The sequence below is a fragment of the Chrysemys picta genome, unplaced genomic scaffold (assembly GCF_011386835.1).
Source record: "Chrysemys picta bellii isolate R12L10 unplaced genomic scaffold, ASM1138683v2 scaf21, whole genome shotgun sequence".
Classification (NCBI taxonomy): Eukaryota; Metazoa; Chordata; order Testudines; family Emydidae; genus Chrysemys; species Chrysemys picta.
In genome coordinates, this window is record NW_027052728.1 from 27,837 (window position 1) to 35,855 (window position 8,019).

At 48.2% G+C, this 8,019-nt stretch overlaps 1 long non-coding RNA gene across 1 annotated transcript; it reads left to right on the plus strand.

Moving 5' to 3' along the window:
• The first annotated feature begins 776 nt into the window (after positions 1-776).
• On the plus strand, positions 777-6,822 carry LOC135977738 (uncharacterized). The gene is made up of 3 exons (XR_010595155.1): positions 777-890; positions 6,102-6,179; positions 6,702-6,822. It is a non-coding gene; the product is annotated as an uncharacterized LOC135977738 (long non-coding RNA).
• Positions 6,823-8,019: the final 1,197 nt, after the last annotated feature.

Genomic DNA, 8,019 nt, shown 5'->3' on the forward strand with positions numbered 1-8,019 from the left:
CCTTGTTTTTTACCCCTTTTAGCCTAACCCAGAGACTCTCAACACTTCCGTCTCCTATGTCCATCTCTACCTCAGTCCTAGTGTGTACATTTTTAATAAAGAAGGCAACACCTCCTCCCTTTTTCCCCTGTCTATCCTTCCTGAGCAAGCTGTACCCATCCACACCAACATTCCAATCATGTGTATTATCCCACCAAGTTTCAGTGATGCCAACAATGTCATAGTTGTATTTATTTATTAGCACTTCCAGTTCTTCCTGCTTATTGCCCATACTTCTCGCATTTGTATATAGGCATCTAAGATACTGGTTTGATCTTTCCTCCCAGTTTTGTCCTGACCCTCCTTTCCCTCTGACAATATAGCCCACACTCCCTCTCGTTTTTGACCCATCTCCCCGGTCTCCATGTTCCCCACTTACCTGTGGGCTTTGCTCACCTGTCCCCGTCGAACCTAGTTTAAAGTCCTCCTCACTAGGTTAGCCAGTCTGTGTCCAAAGGTACTAATAACTTGAGCTGTGGTTTGGAGGTGGAACAGCTGTCAAGGGCACTGAGGGGGAGATAGCAGGAGCTCATCCTTCAAGGAGGGGGGTTGGCACTGGAGGTTACTAGAAAGGACAAGAAGACTCCATTCTGGGGTTCAGGAGGTGAATTTATCCCTCAGTGGTGGGCAGGTGATGGGTGGAAGTAGTGCTGGTTCCAGGTGCCCTTAATTCCTGCTGATTCCTCGGGGCGTTTGAGTCTCTGACAGGTTCTCGTTCCCTTGCAGCAGGAGGACGTCACGGCCAAAAGTGATGCACCAGCTCCGCATCATCCGGCACTTGCGCCAGATTCCTGAGACACTGCAGGGGCTGTGCCTCTGAGGCCATCAGCAACTCCCGCTCCCTGCTGCAGGTACTGCTCTGGCTCACTGTAAATGGGGAGCTAGTGGAAGGGGAAATGGAGCCCCCTGGCACTCACTAAAAGGGAAAGTGGTGGATTCTCCATCTCTTGATGTCATTGAAGGAAGACTAGATGCCTTTCTGGAATGTGTGTGCCCCAAAAGTAACTATTGTACTATACAGCAAGCCTATGATATGCAGGGGGTTAGATGAGATGCTCTAAAGGTCTCTTGTGGCCATAAAGTCCCCTAAGTTTGGAAACACTGAGTGTAGCATTGGGAGCAGCCTCTGATGTTTTACCGTCTAGCCGGCTTGCTTCCTAGAATGAGGACGCATTGAGTGGGGTGATCCACAGACCTTCAAAGTGTCAGGCCAGCAGCAGGACATTAGCACTTCAGAGGATGGGTGGGTGTGGCAGTGACATCACAAAGGCCTTTTGCAGGACCTCAGCTTATTGGTCAAAGGTGGTGGGAAGGTTGTGACCTCAGAGAGAGATGCTGACATCAGCCAGGCAGGACAGGGGCGCAGGGCCAAGGAAAACTCAGAGACCCCTGTGGCTTTGCTTCAGCAAGTCTCCTTCTCGAGGTCTCTCTTTGAGAGAGTATTAGGGTTCACGTAGGTGTGTGCGAAGAGGAACCTCTTTCGCATTTTCTCCTTTCCTTTTACTGATTTTACTAGAAAGCAGACATCCCTGTTCAGAAGGTAAGAGCCTCGGAGAGGTTTGTAACCTGTTCAGTCTGATCCACCTAGTGCCAGCTGAATTCTAGGCATTGAAAACACTAGTTCAAGGTGGCAGAATTTTATTCCCTCCCTGGGATTTTGTCCCGTGGAATCACTGGGGATATTAGGGTTTGTCCTTTTTGTTTTACCTTTTCCTCCATCCCTCCTTCCTTTCTCTTCATCTCTTACTTCTTTTGTCCTTTCTCCTGTTCCCCTCCCACCACCAGTGGTGGTGTGTGTGTGTGTGTGTGTGTGTGTGTTGCTGGGGGTGCTCTTCACCTCCCCTTGTGGGAAGTTGATCGAAAACTGTGGGGTTGAAATAGTGCTTGGACTCCACTGACACTAGATGCTGCCATCCTGTTGCTTAGCATTAGTGTCTGGGATGACTTGGGGCAAGATCTCAACCTCCCCGCAACACACTTCACTTCTGGCAGAATCCGTCCTGCCCCCCCTGCTCATAGACTCATAGACTCATAGACTTTAAGGTCAGAAGGGACCATTATGATCATCTGGTCTGACCCCCTGCATGCTGCAGGCCATAAAACCGTCCCTACCCCTTCCCTGGACTCTGCTGCTGAAGTCCCCAATCCTGTTACTAGTGACTTCATTCGGCAGAGACCCTCCTGCTAGAGATCCCTGCCCCATGCTGCGGAAGAAGGCGAAAAACTTCCAGAGGCTCAGCCAATCTGCCCTGGAGGAAAATTCCTTCCCGACCCCAAATATGGCTATCAGTAAGACCCCGAGCATATAGGCAAGAGTCTCCATCCTGATCCCTGTTAGCCATTATGCTATTTACCTACCATTGCTTGGTTTTCTTTACTACTATGTTTTACCATTAAACCATTCCCTCCATAAACTTATCTAACTTAATCTTAAAAAACCAGACAGGTCCCTCGCCCCCACCGTCTCCCTCGGAATGCCATTCCAATATTTCACCCCTCTGATGGTCAGAAACCTTCGTCTAATTTAAAGCCTGAACTTCCCCACGGCCAGTTTATATCCATTCGTTCTTGTATCCACGTTAGTACTAAGCTGGAATAATTCTTCTCCCTCCCTTGTATTAATCCCTCTAATATATTTAAAGATAGCAATCATATCCCCTCTCAGCCTTCGCTTTGTCAGACTAAACAACCCAAGCTCCTCTAGTCTCCTTTCATACGACAGGTTTTCCATTCCTCTGATCATCCTAGTGGCCCTTCTCTGCACCCGTTCCAGTTTGAGTTCGTCTTTTTTAAACATGGGAGACCAGAACTGCACACAGTATTCCAAATGAGGTCTCACCAGCGCCTTGTACAACGGAAGCAAGACCTCCTTATCCCTACTAGATATACCTCGCCTAATGCATCCCAAGACAGCATTGGCTTTTTTCACCGCCACGTCACATTGTTGACTCATAGTCATCCTGCGGGCTACAAGGACCCCTAGGTCCTTCTCCTCTTCCGTTACTTCTAACCAATGCGTCCCCATCTTGTAACTAAAATTGTTATTAGTCATCCCCAAATGCATCACCTTACACTTTTCACTATTAAATTTCATCCTATTTCTGATACTCCAATTCACAAGCTCATTCAAGTCTCCCTGCAGGATATCCCTATCCTCTTCCGAATTTACAACGCCTCCCACCTTCGTATCATCCGCAAACTTTATCAGCCCACTCCTGCAATCGGTTCCGAGGTCAGTTATAAATAGATTAAATAAGATGGGTCCCAAAACCGAACCTTGAGGCACTCCACTAGTAACCTCCCTCCAACCTGACAGTTCACCCTTTAATACGACCCGCTGCATTCTCCCCATTAACCAATTCCTTATCCACCTCTGGATTTTCATATCGATCCCCATGTTTTTCAGTTTAACCAATAATTCCTCATGGGGTACAGTATCAAACGCTTTACTGAAATCCAGGTATATTAGGTCCACCGCATTTCCCTTATCTAATAAATCCGTTACTTTCTCAAAGAAGGAGATCAGATTCGTTTGGCACGATCTGCCCTTCGTAAAACCATGTTGTAATTTATCGCAATTGCCACTAATCTCCAGGTCCTCAACTAGTTTCTCTTTCAGAATTTTCTCTAACACCTTGCACACTACAGATGTTAAACTAACAGGTCTGTAGTTACCCGGATCACTTTTTTTCCCTTTCTTGAAAATAGGAACCACATTAGCTATTCTCCAGTCTAACGGAACCACCCCCGAGTTTACAGATTCATTAAATATTATCGCTAACGGGCCTGCTATTTCCCGCGCCAATTCCTTCAATATTCTCGGATGAAGATCATCCGGTCCTCCCGACTTAGCCTCATTAAGGTGTTCAAGTTTTGTTTCTACCTCGGATACGGTAATCCCCCATCCTGAACGCCCCTCTGTAGTGGTGCTAGTATCCCTAATCCCTTCATTGGCCTCATTAAACACCGATGCAAAATATTCATTGAGATATTGCGCCATGCCTAGATTGTCTTTAATCTCCTCTCCGGCAATAGTCTTCAGCGGTCCCACTTCTTCCTTCTTTGCTTTCTTCCTATTTATGTGGCTGTAAAACCTCTTACTATTGCTTTTAATTCCCCTCGCTAGGTCCAACTCTACACGGCCTTTGGCCTTTCTCACTCTATCTCTACATTCTCTGACTTCACTTAGGTACATTTCCTTACTGATCCCTCCCCTCTTCCACTCTTTGTACGCTTTCTGTTTTTTCCTAATCGCCCCTTTGAGTCGGTCGCTCATCCAGCTCGGTCTAAATCTCTTGCTTAGTAATCTTTTTCCCTTTTTTGGAATACAGGCCTCTGACAGCTCATGCATCTTTAACTTAAAGTAATCCCAGGCTTCTTCTGCCTTTAAATTCATTAATATGTTTGCCCAATCCACTTCCCTTACCAGTCCCCTTAATTTGTTAAAATTGGCCTTTTTAAAATTATAAACCCTAATCTTTGACTTAATTCTGTTACTCCTTCCATGTATTTTAAACCGAATTAGCTCATGATCACTGGAGCCCAAATTGTCCCCTACTACCACTTCCTCAACGAGGTCCTCACTACTTACCAGAATCAAATCTAAAATGGCCTCCCCCCTCGTCGGTTCAGCTACCACTTGATGGAGGAATTGATCAGCAAGCACATCTAGGAACATCTGAGCCCTATTATTGCTACTAGCGTTTGTTCCCCAATCTATATCCGGGAAGTTAAAGTCCCCCATAATTACACAGTTTCTATTAGTAATTACTTCTCTAAACACATTAAATAGTTCCTTATCCATATCCTGGGTTGATCCCGGCGGTCTATAGCACACTCCAAGCACTATCCCCGGAGAGGCTCTAGTAGTCCTATTACCCAGTGTGAGTATTGCCCAGATGGACTCAGTATTGTCTAATCCATCAACTATTATTTCTTTACAGCTTATTTCACTATTGACATACAATGCCACCCCCCCACCTTTACCTTTGTTCCGGTCTTTCCTAAACAGCGCATACCCCTCCATACCTGTGTTCCAGTCGTGACTGCCATTCCACCACGTTTCTGTTATTCCTACGATATCTGGTTTCAGCTCTTGGACCAAGAGCTCCAATTCCTCCATTTTATTACCTAGGCTTCTGGCATTGGTGTATAGACACCCTAATGTATGTCGTTTAGCCTGTCTCCCATTAGTAGCACTATATGTTGCGGGCCTCCTTGTGTCCGTCCCCCCTGTCCTTCCTATGTCCAATCTCATCTCCCCGGCTATGTCTCCTCTCATTTTACTCACCTTCTCCATACTGTAATCTGGCGTGGAGATTAACTGTGCATCTCCCAACCGTCTCCCCAAACTTCCTAGTTTAAAGCTCTTTTGATAAGATGAGCTAGCCTCCCTCCCAGAAGTCTATTTCCTTCCCTACTTAGGTGAAGCCCATCCCGCGAGAACAGGTGTCTGTCCCCGAAAGCCTCCCAGTGGCCATACATCCCAAAGCCCTCCTTATAGCACCACTCCCTTAGCCAACTATTTATTCTCACAATCCTATCAGCCCTTTGCTGCCCTTCCCTTGGAACGGGCAGAATCCCACTAAAGATAATCTGAGCCTCTATCTCCTTGAGCGTCTTCCCCAGCCTGGCATAATCTCCCTTGATCCTCTCTAACGAGAACCTAGCCGTGTCATTTGTTCCTACATGAAGGATTATCAAGGGGTTCTTACCTGCTCCTTTTAGAATCCTTTTCAACCGCAACTGCTAGAGCCGCCTCCCTTCCCAACCTGGGTGGGGGTGGAGAAGAGGGTTCTGATAACTTGAGCTGTGGTTTGGAGGTGGAACAGCTGTCAAGGGCACTGAGGGGGAGGTAGCAGGAGCTCACCCTACAAGGAGTGGGGTTGGCACTGGAGGTTACTAGACAGGAGAAGAAGACTCCATTCTGGGGTTGAGGAGGTGAATTCATCCCTCAGTGGTGGGCAGGTGCTGGGTGGAAATGCTGCTGGTTCCAGGTGCCCTTAATTCCCCCTGATTCCTCGGGGCGTTTGAGTCTCTGACAGGTTCCCGTTCCCTTGCAGCAGGAGGATGTCACGGCCCAAGCGATGCACCAGCTCCACATCATCTGGCACTTGCGCCAGCTGCGTGAGACACTGCAGGTGTGTGTGTGTGTTGCTGGGGGGTGCTCTTCACCTCCCGTTGTGGAAAGTTGATCGAAAACTGTGGGGTTTAAATAGTGCTTGGACTCCACTGACACTAGATGCTGCCATCGTGTGGCTTATCATTAGTTTCTGGGATGACTTGGGGCAAGATCTCAACCTCCCCACAACCCACTTCACTGCTGCCAGAATCCCTCCTGCCCCCCCTGCTAGAGCCGCCTCCTGCCCAACCTGGGTGGGGGTGGAGAAGAGGGTTCTGATAACTTGAGGTGTGGTTTCGAGGTGGAACAGCTGTCAAGGGCACTGACGGGGAGGTAGCAGGAGCTCACCCTACAAGGAGGGGGGTTGGCACTGGAGGTTACTAGAAAGGACAAGAAGATTCCATTCTGGGGTTCAGGAGGTGAATTCATCCCTCAGTGGTGGGCAGGTGCTGGGTGGAAATACTGCTGGTTCCAGGTGCCCTTAATTCCCCCTGATTCCTCGGGGCGTTTGAGTCTCTGACAGGTTCTCGTTCCCTTATAGCAGGAGGACGTCACGGCCAAAGCGATTCACTATCTCCGCATCATCCGGCACTTGCGCCAGGTGCCAGAGACATTGCAGGGGTTGTGCCTCTGAGGCCTTCAGCAACTCCCGCTCCCTGCTGCAGTTACTGCTCTGGCTGACTGTAAATTGGTAGCTAGAGGAAGGGGCAATGGAGCCCCCTGGCACTCACTGAAAGGGAAAGTGGTGGATTCTCCATCTCTTGATGTCATTGAATGAAGACTAGATGCCTTTCTGGAATGTGTGTGCCCAAAAAGTAACTATTATACTATACTGGAAGCCTATGATATGGAGGGGGTTAGATGAGATGCTCTAAAGGTCTCTTGTGGCCATAAAGTCTACTAATTTTGGAAACACTGAGTGTAGCATTGGGAGCAGCCTCTGATATTTTACTGTCTAGCCAGCTTGCTTCTTAGAATGAAGATGCATTTTTTGGGGTGATCCACAGAGAGTAGCTCAAACCTTCAAAGTGTCAGGCCAACAGCAGGACATGAGCACTTTAGGGTTTGGTTGGGTGTGGCAGTGATATCACAAAGGCTTTTTCAAGGACCTCAGCGTACTGGTCAAAGGTGTTAGGGAAGTGGTGACCTCAGAGAGAGATGCTGACATGAGCCAGGCAGGACAGGGGGCAGGGCCAGGGAAACCTCAGAGACCCCTGTGGCTTTGCTTCAGCAAGTCTCCTTCTCGAGGTCTCTCTTTGAGGACTGAGAGAGTATTAGGGTTCACGTATGTGAGTGCGAGCAGGAGCCTCTTTCCAGTTTTCTCCTTCCCTTTAACTGATTTTACTAGAAAAGAGACGTCCCTGTTGAGAAGGTAAGAGCCTCCAAGAGGTTTTGGAACCTGCTCAGTCTGATCTATCTCGTGCCAGCTGAATTCTAGGCATTGAAAACACTAGTTTAAGGTGGCAGAATTTTATTCCCTCCCTGGGATTTTGCCCCTTAGAATCACTGGGGACATTAGGGTTTGTTCTTTTCGCTTTACCTTTTCCTCCATCCCTCCTTCCTTTCTCTTCATCTCTTACTTCTTTTGTCCTTTCTCCTGTTCCCCTCCCACCACCAGGAGTGGTGGGTGGGTGTGTTTGTGTGTGTGTTGCTGGGGGTGCTCTTCACCTCCCCTTGTTGGGAGTTGATCCAAAACTGTATGGTTGAAATAGTGCTTGGACTCCACAGACACTAGATGCTGCCATCCTGTGGCTTAGCGTTAGTGTCTCGGATGACTTGGGCAAGATCTCAACCTCCCCGCAACCCACTTCACTGCTGCCAGAATCCCTCCTGCCCCCACTGCTAGACCCGCCTCCCAG